The following is a 15,523-nucleotide window of genomic DNA, read 5'->3' as shown; positions in this document are numbered from 1 at the left end:
GCAAATATGTTGGACTGACGCTACCACAGGGGTTTTCAAACTTTTTTGATCATGACTCAGAGTAAAAAAAATAATAATTTTACATTGTGATCTGGTACCTGTACACACACATATATAAATTTGAAAGAAAAGCCTGACGAAACAATACCCTACTACATGTGAGACACGATTTCTGTTTTCTTCTCTTCGGTTTCATTTTTTTTTCTTTTAATGCTAGTGTGATCTACATCGATTTTATGACCTACCTACTGAGTTGCAACCTGGAAAAGAGGGTAGGATTATTACTCTATTATCAGTGGTTTTCTAGGTCTCAAGGAGGTGGGGGGGGGTGGGAGTTTGACAATATCTGGAGCTATTTTTTGTTGTCACCACTGGGAATGGGGCTGCTACTAGCATCTAGTGGGTAGAGGCCATGGATGCTGCAAACTGTCCCACAGTGCACAGGGCAGTACTCCACGACAAAGAATTATCCTGCCCCTAATGCTCTACCTGGCGCTCTTCCCAATAGTCTTTAGAATATGATTTTCAATCTGAGTTCCTGGGAGCCTTGGGAGTTCTGTCAAAGTGGTTCAGGGATGGCTCCAGATGGCAAAGGTGGAGGGAAAGTAATGGGGCCCTAGGAACTCTCCCCCAACACCACCTCCAGTCAGAGCAGGTTCAGCTTTTATTTGTGGGGTGACCAACTCATCCTGGTTTGCTCAGGATTTTCCTGTGTCCCTGGAACCTGCTTTCAGTCCCTGGCAAACCAGGACAGTTGGTCAACCTATGGTATGTTGCACAAAAAGAAAACTTCACAAGAAAAAGGATTCTGCTTAAAACAAGAGAGGAAGGATGTTAAAAGCCACTGCTTTCGGATGCATAAATCTCACAATGGAAGGGTGGTGGGGAAAACTTGGAGGAGACCTCTAAGGCATCATTTTTTAAAACGTTATTAATGGTTTGGGGAACAGTCTTGAGAAGAAATGTTAAAGAACTAGGTTTTTCTCCCCTGGCTGAGAACCCTGGGGAGAGAAAGACCTTAATCACAGCCTTCACGGAAACAAAGCGGTGCTATTTGAATGAGATTTTTAAAGCAACTGTGCTGTGCTCCTACATTTTTGACAGGTTAAGAAGGATTCTAATGAAATATTAGGAAGAACTTCTTGCCTGTGAGAATGACTTTTGGAATGTGAATGTCTTGTTCTGGATTCTTGTGGGGAAGGAAATAAAAGAATCCACCTTTCAAAAAATAAAACGTTTTGAGTTGGGAACTTCCTTTAAGCGAGGGATTCAGGGCCCTGGCCTCTCGAGCTTCCTGCAGTCCCGTGATGCTATGGATGGCTTGAACCTTTAGCTGGTACGTGCCCCAGGCTAGATGCACTCTGGAATTACTGAAAAAAGACATGAACCCTGTCCTTTAGGAGATGACATTCCCCAAACAGACAATCAAAAATCAACTGCATCCTTTTTTAAGGTCAACTTCTTGAAAGTGTCTCTGTAAGAATACTTTTTCCAATTTCCTGCAAGCCAATTTATTGTGGTTACTGAGGTAGTTTCTCTCAGCCCTCAGAGGTACAACTAATTAAACTTCAGCAAGGTAGAATCTGACCTCACTGCCTGACCTCCTTTCAGTGCCATTTTGTTATACTTTGGTCCAATGTTCTCATATACCCTTTGCAGAAGGTCAACAAAAATTGTCTCGGAGCTATAATTAATAATATAGCTTCTGTTCTTTAAAATTGTTTAAAGGAATAGAAATTTCCCCCAATGACTATTTGCTTCCTAGTGTTAAGATAGTTATGTATACAAATTGCTTCATTTGACACTTTCTTTCCCCAGAAGAGATGGCAATAACAATTTTCTCTCGTGAAAATGGAATATCTACCAAAAAAAGTGAGGAAAAGGAAGGCATTCCTATATGTAGAGTAGGTGCCCCCAATCACTTTAAAATAGAAACTACTTTTTATTTCCCTGAAGCCTTGAGAGCTTGTGCAGGGAGTGACATGTTGCTGAAGTCAGACTCAGGAAGAGAGAGGGCTGCTCACTGAGATGTAAAGCCCCAGAAAGGAGCCTTAGAAAGAACCCAGCTGCTGCCCGTCATTGTTTCCTTCCCAGGAACTTCTGGGGTACTGCAGAGAGAGGGCATGTGAGGGGCCATGGGCTTGCACATCAGCTCTTCCACCAGCTCATCAAGAGGCTTCTAGATGTAAACAGTGCATCCCTAACAAGGCAACACCTCGTTTCCTTCCCGTAGATATAAAGAGGATCTCTTTCAAAACTCAGGAACCGTGTCACCGGTGCTTACAGTATTTTAATTATTATGGACCTATTTGCTCAATTTAAAAGGCCATGGATAACACTTAAATACCTGAATGGTCTAGCCTACATTCAAAGGGTCACTGAACTATAAAAGACTCATTTGCCAAACCCGTTGTCTTAGATCATTAGTCACCATCGAGCTCCATAATGATTTAGCCATTTCCACTGGAAAGCAAGAGAAGAGGTTCGTTATCTTTAGTACCCACAACTAAAATTACTTGTTGCAACTCTTAAGCAAATGGCTCTATTTTTTGGTAGTTTTCCCTAAAATTATTTTTTTTGTAAAATAAGTCATTTTCTTCTCCGATAGCTTCATATATCTTTTATTCTAGAATACATTTCATGTCCTTAGCAAAAATTGAATGTGGAAATATTTCTCCCATTTCCTATAAAATAGCATCGAGCAAAGTTCTTGCTGCTTGAATGAAAAAAGTCACTGCAAATAGTACCCCACAAAGTAATGACCTTATTCCTGTTTGCTTTCCAGATAGAACACAGTGGTTCAGCACAGACATTTAGGAATAGGAAAGAGGAATAACATGAAGAGAATAGAGATGAACTAAGGATTCAGAAGGGTTTGGTAATTTGCTATACATTTCTTGGTTGGATAAGGATGATGAGTACAGAAATGGCACCACCTCCTCCAAGAGAGGGGATTGACTTCTCTTCTATACACCCCAAAGCCCCATGCTAAGCTTTATCATAGCACATCACACACTACATTACAATGCATTCATGTACTCATCTTGCAGGTATTTTTTGAGTATTGATTATGTGCAATTCACTACTCAAAGTGTTGGTTCACAGTAGCGAATGGAAAGGATAAACTCTTACCTTTCAGAAAGTTTACACTTTAGAGGGGAGAAGACAGAATAACAAGTCAACACCTAAATAAACAAGAAGATTTCAGTTTGGGAAAGGAGCAGGAAATAAACAGAGTGATGTGATAAAGCAGGAGTAGCAAATTACAGCCCAAGGGCTGACTGTCTGTTTTTATAAAGCTTTATTGGAACACAGTCACGCCTGTTTGTTTATGTATTCTCTACAGCTGCTTTCATGCTATAGCACAGTTGAGTAATTGTGACTGAGACTGAATGGTGCAAAGCCTAAAACATTTACGCTCTGGCCCACTCTATCAGATAGTGTCACTGGCTGGGGGTGGAGGGTAGGGTGGGCCATGCAGGGAGAGCTAGGAGGCTGGAAAAGATATCTTTGAAGAGGTGAAGTCAGCCCAGGTAGAAGCACAGCAAGTGCAAAGGCCCTGGTGGCCTTGGGAAGCAAAATGGAGGCCAGTCTGAGAGAGAAGCACTGACGAGGTAATAGCTATAGTTGAGCCCTGTGGTGTGTGGTTTGGAGGCCACAGTAAATAGTTGAGATCTTCTTGTCTATTTCCTTGATAGTATTTCTGGCCCCAGAATTACCCCTAGGGAAAGAGGGAACTGTCTTTATGCAAGAAAATAACTTGTTAAGCACCCTAGGGCTGGAAGTTGAGGACCTGAAAGGCTATGTTGGCAGACAGTGAAAACAAAATAGAGCTTGACAAATTTAAGTGCTTAATACATAGGAATAGGGATGCACGCAAGGGAACAGATGAGGAGGAGGAGGATAGGTGGAATGAAAGCTAAGACATCTGGTGAGGGCTTAAGCCCTGAGCAGCAGAAATGAGGGTCATTTTAAGAGCAGAGAACTGAATGTTGGATTCTGAGTGTTGGTCTGAGTGTAAATTCCCTCACTTTTTGAAAGTCTAGACTGGTTGCACAGTATTGCCCCATGATTTTCTTTAGAGCACTTATCACTTTCTGAAACTATTATATAATTGTGTGTTTGTGTATGGTCTGGCTTTTCCCACTAGATGAGGGGTTTTGGTCCGTTTAGTTTCATGATATAGTCCAAGTATTCAAAACTCAGAGTACGTGCTTGATAAATATTTTTGGAATGAATGAATAATTGCATGAGTGCTACCACTATCCTGAAGGCTTTCAGAGAAACTGCAGGAGACCAACAGAGGGCCCGATGGCCTTCAAAATGTGACCTTATTTAAATCTGCTGATTGATATCACCCGAATGTTCCAGTTACTTTGAAGATCTAACAGCTCTTCCTTTTCCCATTATCCTACCTTTTACCTGCATAAATCAGTGACCTCTCTCCCCAGTCTAGGTACAAAATATATACTGTTTTTGTTTCATGAGGAAAGGAATGACAGTTTTTCAGATTCTGCTCATTTATCTGAGAATGGAATTTTTTTTCTATTCTCACTTATTAACATTATTATTTAGCCTCATTTGAACAGTGATATTTTTCCAGTTCTAGATGTGGATAAAATTTGTCCTAGAGTCTCAGTAGCTCAATTCTATATCCTGCCTCCTGATTTTCACCTTCAGACCCTGAGAGCTGGCAGCCCATACATTAAACTTGCTTACTGAATGGAAGTTGTTCTTAGGATGGCCAAAAGAAAAGCTTTCACACCCCAGGATGGTAATGTAAACTGATGAAGCTGATCTGCCTGAAACCCTAGGGGGAGGTGGGGCCTGGGGTGAATCGGGCAGTGCTTGCCCCATCGGAAGATATTCAAATTCAAATCTTGAAAAGTATGTTAGCCAAGTGAAACACATTTGTATTACCGGATTGGGAAAGCTGTTTTATGATTATGGTTTCTAATCTCAGGCATAATAGGGTTAAAAAGTTTATTTTGCTCATAAATCTAATTTTTGTTCACTGACTCCTTAAAAATTGCCTGGCAAATTCTGCTATTCTCCTGACCCACTTGTATGAGTAAATAGAAGTAACAAATTAAGAAAAAGGAGTTGTGTATCAAATCTGTAGTGTTGTGAGACAGAATAAGACAGTTTATGCAGAATGGTAAGACAATCTCTGAACTGAAATAATTTAGCAAAAGCTGGAAATTGGAACCAGAAATGACAAGGAAAAATATAGTTGCCCCGTCTCCAAAATTTCTGGAGAGATCAGTAGGGATGGGGAGCTCCCATCACAGGTGGAATGTGATTTAAATATTCTGTTTGCAGTTGGTCCACCTCCCTGCTCCTCCTTTACCAGTTGTGTGCTTTGGGCAAGTCACTTCATTGCTCTGTGCTGCGGTTTATAAGCTGCCTTATCTCTAAAGTAGGGTTTCTAATGATGGGTGCTTATTGGTTCCTCATTCAAAGTGATGTCATGAGTTAAAGTCCCATGAGGCACTTAGAGTAAGGACTGGCATTTTAAGTGCAAATAAAAGTTTCATGTTTGTGTATGTTTAGTGGGTATGGAGTGTATGTAAATAAAATAAATTTTTAAAATGTTGTATTAATTATTACTATTATTATTATTACTGTTATTGGTACTGCTAGTTTTGTTGTTATGATTACTTTAGTATTATCTCAGAGGGCAGGGGAACTCCCCTCATATTTGGGCTAGCCTTATTCACCCTTCCTTTCCTTCCTCCCACGTATATAAACTTGAATAGGACAATTTAATGGGTCGTGTTGGTTGTTATAGCTGCAGTATCTCTATGCATCACTTATGGACATGACCTTTTTATATAGAGATATGCATGTGTGTTGTTAATGTTGGCTAGATTATAAGCAACCGAGTGCCAAAACCATACCTTACCCTAGGCCCAGAATTCTGATATTCCCAAGTCTGGCAGTTATTGAAAACCTAATGCCAAACACAAGTGGCAGTATTTCCCAACTTGATATAGCACATAGGAGGCCCCCAGTACAGGCCTGATGAATAAGAGAGAGTAGTATGAACCCACATTTCCTAAACAGTAGAACTCTTTTCTCTGGAGATCTAATTTGAAAAGCATGCTCAGTATTTCATCTTCTAAAAGCAGCTTTCCTCAACGCCCTTAGTTTTGCCATCCTTCAGGACCCTGGCTCCTCAGCTTCTAGACCTGATTACGCCTGTATTAGTTAGGGTTCTCTAGTGAAACAGAATCAACAAGAGATATCTAAATAAAAGGTTTTATAAAAGTATCTCATGCAACTCTGGGGATGCATGAATCCAAATTCCATAGGGCAGGCAGCAAACTGGCAACTCCAATGAAGATGTTCGATGAACTCCTCAGGCAGCGAAATGGCAACTGATGAACTCCTCAGGAAATGCTTCGCTGGCTAGCAGAAGAAGAAGTGGAGGTGCTCTGTCTGTCTCACTTAAAAGTCTTCAACTGATTGGATTAAATCCAGATGATTGCATTCTCTCACTGTGGAAGACACACCCTTCATCAATGTAATCAGTCACAGCTGCTGCCAATTTACTGATGGCTGGTTTATTAACCAGCCACAAATGTCCTTGTACTAACAGGCCAGTGCTTGCGTGACCAGACACCTGGGTACCATCACCTGGCCAAGGTGACACATGAACCTAACCATCACGAACCTAACCATCACAATGCCTTTCATGAGAAAGAGCTAAAAGCATACCTTTAGCTTAGACACATCAGAGGTCCTGCTAACCTCTGTGCTATCTGCTTCATTTCTCCATCTCCTGAGTACCCCCAAACACAAACATCCAGACACACACGCACTGATGCACACACACACAAAACACAAGGAAACAATATAATCGTCTTCCTTTAGCCAACACAAAACAACCTCTTTCCCTTTCAAAGACAAAGCCTCATAGCCCCTGTGAATATCAGCATATGATACCAGATGCCCACTAAGGTTGTTGGTCTACCAACTTTGCCATCAGAAAGGTCCCTTCACAAAACTGACTAAAATAACATGTTGTCAGAGAAGACCATACTCACACCCTACAGTCAGGGATAAGGTCTGCCTTCCACTGACTGTGTACCTCTCTGAGGAGGCCAAATTCCTTTCAAATCCATTTTTAGGGAATTGATTTTGATGGATAAAGTTCTAAAGGGGGTGGGAGGTGGGATGTATTTGAAGAGCCTGCCTGAGATTTGTGTCTGGGCTTGGCCCATGCACCACTTTGAGATCTCAGGCTGGTCAGCTAATGTTCCTGAGCTTTGGGTTTTCTCATTGGTGAAAGGGGAATAATGTAGGACCTCCCAGAGCTGTAGGGTAGATGGAGGGAGGCAATCTTTGCAGATGTGCTAAGCAGATCCCCGGTATGAGGAGTGGGTCTGACCAGCTAGGGACAAGGTGATAACCCCACAGCAATGCTATCATTATCTTGGTTAGTTGCTCACAAGTTCCTAAAAGTAGTTCAGCAGGTGGGAACAGTGGTTACCCTTTGTATTTCTGAAGGATTTTTCCCTGACTTTTTTTTTTAATTTTTGGGGGCCCTCAAGAGCATTATTCTCACTAGACCCAAACTCAATTACAGAAAAGTGGATTTGACATTAAAAAATTATCAGCATCATGAAATAAATGCAATTTTCAATAGTGACATGACCTTCAGGCATTAAGGAGTGATGCATCCCTGCCTAATCTCTCATATAACAAAAATAAAGCAATCACAGAATCACAAAACGTTACTGCCAGAAGGAATTTAAAAACCTGACAAATTTTTAATGTCAAGGGACTTTTGGAGGATTATTACCAAATAGACCAACACAGCTAAGATTCTAAGGAAACTTTCTAATACTGAAGTTATTTCTTTACACATATTTAAGACCCATAGAATTCCAGAGAGCAACAGCCATTATTTTTAGAATAAACTAGCATTTGAAAATAAACTACGACTAGTTAACATAGCTTGAATATTTATTGTGTGCCAGGCACTTTACAAACATGAATTCATATAATCCTTATAAATTGAACAGAGAGTCTTACACAAGTTCATACAGCTCATAAGGGGCTGTGATGGTTAATTTTTTGCATCAACTTGCTCTAGGTTTTGGTATACAGTTGAACTTGGGGGATCTCACCTGTCTCTTGTTTCCTTAACTCTCCCCCTAACTCTATCTATTTTTCCTTCTCCATCTCTTATTCTCTTTCCTTTCCACCAACCTTCATTTTTTTTCTCTCCCGTTCTTTTCCTTCTCTACCCTCCTTTTTCATAATCTGTGCTCCTCTTCCAATATTTCTTCTCCTTTTTATTCACCCCCAGCTCTCTTCCATTCATTATCCATAGGTTTCTCCCTTTTAAAAAGAAAGCATAAGAATTACAAATATGTTTGGAAAGTTATATACAACTTTGAATAAAAATATATTGTATTTGCATGGCAGGATTATGGATGGTTTCATTGTTATTCTATCACTGACAAGGTATTTTAATGTTATATGGGTTTTTCATATAACAATTGCAATTAGCAATTGCTTCATGTAGTCATGGGAGTACATTTCCTAAGACCACTTTTTGTTACAAGTAAACAAAATGCTTACTGAGAATGGACAGCATGACATACAATATAAGCCCCTGCTCTCTTTATTGCTGATAGCTGGTAGTTTAAGCAGAGCATGGAGTCACAGGTGGGCCGATTAAAAGTTTCTAAGTGTCTTTTTTCTTATACTTGGTGGACACCTCCCTTCTCAGAGCCTCAGTGCATCTGATAGATTTAGGAAAGAGAAGTCACCTCCAAGTTCTGAAATTCTAAAAAAAGTACCTAAGTTAACCAATGAAATTTATTGTTAAAACAGAGCCAAGTAACTTGAAATAAAATGGTCATTCATTAATGCATATTTTCATTTTTTAGGGCAACATTTTAATTCCTAATATAGAAGAGGTATATAATTTTCTTTTAAGGTTGACATTATGAAGTTTCCAGTAGGCTTTTACTGAGGCAAGTGGGAAAAGGAGAATTTGATTAACGTCTGATTTCTTACAAGGGGAATATTCTGGGCAACCAGAATAAAATGTACCTTCATTTCTAAAACTTCTGCAGTTTGGACAAATCTTGTACCATCACTGATTACCCCATTAAACTTGAATATATACTGATAGCCTCACGTATTGTATCTACTAAATGATTGTGCAACACAGGCTTGTGTTTAAGAGGTGGGTAAAGCATATTCCTTGGAGCTTTTAATGCTACCCATGTCTTCAAGGGTAGCCTGTCAGCTATTGCAGCTTAATTATGTCCCAGAATTGCCATTCAGTGGGCAGTTTTGATTTGGGAGAAAACACAGCCTATAGTATAAAGTCGGCTATTGAGAAATATGATAATTGTTATATTGTACATATCATAAATTGTCATGCCTCATCCAGGTAGTTCAGATTTTTGTCATCTGCTCCTACAGTAAATCTCTTTTTTCCTTTCTCTCTCCCTTTTTCTTACAGTGTTAAAAGCCAGTTCAATGATTTCCTTATCTAAGGAGACCAGCTGTTTCCTGGGAGGTTGGATCTAGTCTTTCCTTTCTAAATCAATGCCTGTCACAGGGAGACAGAAATATGTGTACAACTTACATGATTTGGCTTCATTATGATGAATGTTTCATTAGAAAATTGATTATAAAAATAGAAACGAGACTTTGAAAAGCAATTTAAAGCTATGGTATCTGTCTGTTGCAATCATTAAAAGCTAATGAGTATATTTCTTTGGTGTAGTTAATCTGTCCACAATCTAAAACCAATGTTAATATGGGAAAGAATACACTGAGGGTATGATAAACATTTTGCTGATTAGTCTCCAAACTATATGCTAACTCTTTAGCCCATTATTTAAATATGGTGTAGTGTAGAACCTGCTTCTCAACAAATAATGGTGTGGAAAATAATCCAGAATCAGGCAGAACTGAAAGAATATTTATGTGCTCCATACTTGAAGATTCATTAAGTATGATTACAGTTTTAAATTGTTGCATGAACACTTGTTTGCCAAAGAGATCAAAGGTTGGCTTTCTGCATACATCTTACCACAGTTGGTTTGTAATTATTTATCAAATGTCTGACAAGGCTAATGAGCTCTGTCTACCTTTTCCATCCTTCTCACTAGAATTATAGTTTATTCTCACCACTTTTGAAGGCTGCAAATATAAAACTGCAGCTGGCAGAAATTGCCTTAAATTGGGGGAGTTCATTATAAAGCACATTCATTACATACCTGAAGCTTAAGTTTGAAATATCTAAAATTAAAAATTTCATGTTAATTATAGTTTGATTTTTCAAAGAAACAAAGGCTTTTACATTTAGGTGGTAGATATACAGATTATCTAGTCCAATTTCTGATTATTTTGTCAAGAGAAAATATTGAACAAAAAATTCAGTTGAGATGTCACTCTCAAAAATAATTTACTTACAGGTTTTAGGTGCTAAAGGAGGGGAGTCTTTCTCTATATATTCATATATGTGTCATATACCTACATGTCTGAGTGTATAGTATAAGTAATAGAAAATGTAAACTGGCTTTAACAATGAAGATAATTTATTAGTTTCTGTAACTGGAAGGTTGAAAGGCCCATTGAATTTAAAGGTTAGTTTGATTCAGCTGTTACTGATGTTGTACAGGTCCTTGTTTCTTTCCCATCTTTCTATATTGTCAGCTTCGTCCTGAGTATGACTTCTCCCATGGTGGCAGAATGGCTGTGACAAGTATAGACTTTCTATCTCCATTATCATACTGAGCAGAGAAAAAGAGAAAATCCTGGCTCTCTCAGAACAGGTCACCTTCCTTCCAAAAAACCTCCAGAATAGTGACCCTCATGTTTCACTTGCACCAATGACCTCCGGCCAGAACCAGACCACAGGTTGAATTGCTTATGCCTGGGTTTACCTGACAAGTGTCCAGGGAAATGGTATCATCCTGATTGGGTTAAATCACCAGGGCTTTTTTCCTGTGTTGGAGTGAGGCTTATGGCCCCACATTCCTCTTGCCCCATAGTTAAAGGCTAAACAACTACAACTATCACTACTCTCTATGCATCTCTTACTTTTAGTGACCATAAAAGTAATTTATGCTCCATTAACATTTTGTGTGTCTTCTGTTAATCTTTTTAAAATTTGCAATGTTGAAATTTCACTATATCTATGTCTGCCTATCTCTCTATCTACCTATCATCCATCCATCTATCTATTTATCTATCAACATGTATCAAACTTCAGTTTTATTTCCAATTTACATTTCAACTTTATTGGGAACATTTACCCATAATAGTTAGCCTTGATTTCTCAAAGGATACTGAGAGGTAGCATTACTGGGGAGACGATAAATAGTTGATAGTCAATACTTTGCTTGTCACCATGCTTTCCCACACTTTTTCAGCTTATATTTTGGATCACTGGATTGGAAAGGTCATTGAGACTTTCCCTCCACTCTAAATGTTTATAAAAATTCCCAGGTTCCATGACTTGCTATGGAGTAGGACTGTAAACAGTAGGGATTTGGAATCTCCCAGTTACTGGAAGAGGGCTTCTTTGGATTAAGGGCAGATAAATACTGATTTAAGAGACCACTAAGAACTGACTGGGTATCAGGACACTGTGTTTTAGTTTAATCTCTAGCACTTGAGAAACTACTGTAAACATGCTGTGCCTCCAAGGTAAGAGTTCTTTTCTACCTTGTCAGAATAAAATAATATGAAGTATAACTATGAGATTCACAATTAGATAATTTCACAATACATGGCTCAAAGTCAACCTCATTATTTTAATGTAATATTTTATATTACTTTATCCTCTTATGAAATGTTTTGATTTGTAGAGCAGATATCGTTAACCCCATGTGACAGGTGAAGGAAATGAGTGTTAAAATGATCTGATTAATGTTAGAATTGTTCTGCTTATTAAGGTATCATCATCAGTAAAAGCATTTGATGAGGAGGATGATTATGGTAGATTGAATTATGTACCCAACAAAAACATGTTCTTAATGTTAATCTGCATTCCTGTAAGTGTGAAGCCATTTGTAAATAGGACCTTTAGAGGGTGTTATATTTTAATTAATATGTGGCCCAATCGACTCAAGGTGGGTGGGTCTCAGTCCGTATTACTGGAGGCCTTATAGAGAGAGGAAACCAGAAGCCAGAAGTCAGAGAGAGTCCCAGGGAGGAACCAGAAGCCAGGAGGCAGAGAAATCAACAAAGTATACACAAGGAGAGAGATTGTGTACGTGATAGAAGGCAGAGATGCAAACCGAGGAACCCTAGGATTGCCACAAGACAGTACCAGAAGGTTACAGAATTTGGGGAGAAATAATGACTTTGCCATTACCCTGTGTTTGGGCTTCTAGATTTAGAAATCATGAAGCAATAAATGCTCGTTGCTTAAGTCAACCCATTATGTAGTATTTATCATAACAGCCTGGCAAACCAAGATAAGAATGATGATGATAATCACAATCATAAGGGTACAGCCAATAATCAAGGAGAGGTAAAGTAACTAAGAGTTAAGTCACCATGAATAACATTTGAAATATCTATTTTTAAAAACTGGGCTTGATCATTCAATCCTCAATTAATTATTGAATTTTTATTCTGATTTTTAAAAAGCAACATATTTTTAGTAAAGACGACTTAGCAAACACAGAAAAGCAGAAGTAGAAGGGGAAAAAACCATTCTAAATCTAAGAGGTGTAGAAAACTATTGGTAACTGGCCCTTCTAGCCTTTTGCCTATGTTTTTATATGTTTACCTTGTGGTAGTATTAAGATGGAAGAAATCTTAGAAAGACCTAGAAATCACTCTATAATACAATAACTAGTAACACATATTAAGTGCTTATTCAGGCAACACTGTCTTAAATGCTTTACACTTACTAAATAATACCCTTCTCTTGATCAGTGCTTACAATGTAGGCAAATTCCAAAATTATCACCATTTTGCAGATAAGGAAAACAACACACACAAAGATTATGTCATTTGTGCAAGGTCATAAACCTTTGAACTTAGGCCATCAGACTCCGGGGCTGTGTCTTTAAACTCTATTCTGTGTTGCAACCTACAGTGCACCAGAACTTCCAGGGGATGTCCTTTCACTTGTTATGAGGATTTGAGGATATTGGGGAATCTATATCCTGAAAGGATTCACTGAAATATCTTTTGGTGGGGTTTGCTTCTTGGATAGTGTCAATCAAGCTTGTAGTTTCCAAATGGAACAGCTAGAAAACTAGTAATTATCAGAGCAGTGGTCTCAGAACCTCATGAGTAAATATACTCATTTATTTTACCAGCTTGTGCAGTTCCACGTACAACTGGTCTACCAAACTCTCTGGGGGAATGGTCGAGATGGTACAGGGCAAGAATATTTTATAGGACCTTTTTATTGAGTGTTCTAATCAGGCTCTTTCATGGTGATAACATTGCTTTTGGTTGCTTTTTCTCCCTGAATGGGGTCCAGTAACAAAAATTATTTTTATTGTAAATTACTGTCAAAAAGTAGAAAAAGAGTTTTTTTTTTAGTTTTCTTATGTGTGTTTCTCAAATTCTAAATAATAAATGGGTATTATTTTTTGTAACCAGAAATGAAAATCTAGGACTCTATCATCTGGGAGGAGGTATAGCAGATCCTGGAGTCAGACTGTTTGGCTTCATGTCTAGGCTTTGCCACTTACTACTGTGTAGTCTTGGACATGTTTCTCAACATATCCGTATTGTGGTCTTCACATAAGTAAAATGGGGATAAGAACTTCATATACCTTAAATATGAGTATAAGGATTCTATGAATGAAACGTAGAGCATTAATCACTGTGCCAAATGCATAGTAAACATTTAATGTTAGATAGTATCCTACAAAATGTGCTGTCATATTTATACAAGTATGTTTTCAGGAGCATTGTTCAGAATACTGAGCAATGGTTTGGGGACAAACAAAACATCCATGGGGGATGATTAAATGAATATGAGTGCAATATATGACGGAATGTTGTGCATCCATTAAAGTAAACTAGATGTATCTAAACTCACCCATCAGATTATAAATGTAATAAAGGTAGAAATAGTATTTTGCTCACTATTTTATTCTTCGGGAACAGGGCTGGCACATACAGAAGACACTCAGTGATATTTATTAAAAGAAAGAATAAATCCTTACGAATTAACTTGGAAAAATGTCTACTATATATTAAGTGAAAAAAAGCAAGCCATAGAACTTTCCTCCCCATTCTTCTCTTGGTTTTCCTTATCTTTCATGTTTTAGCTTCTCTGAGTTTTTTTGATCACTTTACCTAATATAAACCCCTTCAATATTCTCTATTCCAGTTCTATGTTTATTTCCTTCCTTGGGCTAATCACAATTCATAATTTTTTTATTTGTATGTAAATTTGATATTGTTTTTCTCTTTTTCTATCACCAAAATACAAGGTGCCATATAAAGCAGGAACCACATCTGTTCTGTTCACCATTATAACCCAGCAGCCAAACACATAGTGGGTACTCAGTGAATATTTGTTGAGTGAAGAAATATAAAACTGATATGGAAGGATTCACAATGAACCATTAACTGCAGTTTCTTCTAGAGACTAAGAGGGCCTGGTAAGCAGAGATTTTAATTTTTTACTCTATCTTCTGAATAGTTTAATTTTTTTAACATAATGTCTGAATCACATTTATCACTAAAATATAGAACCATGCTAAAACATCCATTCTTGACCAGGAAGCAATTAATATTCATTAATTCATCTTTGTGATGACCGTGTACCTCAATGAAATCTTGATGGGCAACTGCACCAGGGAGAAATTTCTGAATCGTCACCCTCCACTCTTGTAAGAGACTTTGCAGGTTTGCAAAGAAAGTGGAAGTTTTGCTAGCGGAGCCACTCTTTTTTTAGGACTTCTGTTTCCCTTAAGCATATTTGATTATACGCATACCACTAATGAGTTTATTTAAAATGCATTTTCTAAGAGCCTCTCAAGGTGTGTTGAAGTGTGGCCACAGGTGGTTAGGAAGATTACCTACCTATTAATGGTGATGAGTGGAGACATAATGTTTGAGGGAGAAAGAAAGGCTTAGGAAATTAGCACATAGCAACATAGGCTTATAGAGAGACTCATTTTCATCCTTGTTAGATGAACAGGTGCTAAAACTGGGGATAGGACCAAAAAAAAAAAAAAAAAAAAAAAAAATCCCAGAGATGTGACAACACTTCTAAAATGATGAAAGGAGGATGCCCCAAACTGCAGCAACCAAAAGGCCCACCTGGAGATGTTTTAATGACTCAGATTTGAGGCTGATCTTCTGTGTGCTATTGAAATAATCTTTTCGACATAAATCTGCTTTTCCTCATTTCCTTAAGGGCAGCCTGAAATTAACAGGCAAGGATGACTTGATTGGCAAAATGCTGGCCCCAGACACACTGATGAGGACCAGTTCAGCCTTGGGAAGCAGGATGCCAGGTAGCTGCCTGAGCTATGGAAGGTAAAACACTGAATCTGCAATGAAC

The 15,523-nt window shown here is 38.3% G+C and overlaps 1 long non-coding RNA gene across 6 annotated transcripts in view; it reads left to right on the top strand.

The window, feature by feature from the left end:
- The first annotated feature begins 14,467 nt into the window (after positions 1 to 14,467).
- Positions 14,468 to 15,523, top strand: part of LOC119542011 — a 124,263-nt gene continuing 123,207 nt past the window's right edge. For all 6 annotated transcript variants that reach the window (XR_005218403.1, XR_005218400.1, XR_005218406.1 and 3 more), the window contains exons 1-2: positions 14,468 to 14,615; positions 15,377 to 15,498. This is a non-coding gene — a long non-coding RNA (uncharacterized LOC119542011). The remainder of the gene's footprint in view (positions 14,616 to 15,376; positions 15,499 to 15,523) is intronic.

The sequence above is a fragment of the Choloepus didactylus genome, chromosome 8 (assembly GCF_015220235.1).
Source record: "Choloepus didactylus isolate mChoDid1 chromosome 8, mChoDid1.pri, whole genome shotgun sequence".
NCBI classification, from domain to species: Eukaryota; Metazoa; Chordata; class Mammalia; order Pilosa; family Megalonychidae; genus Choloepus; species Choloepus didactylus.
Note: the sequence above shows the minus strand (reverse complement) of the source record. Positions and strands in the feature narration are given on the sequence as shown.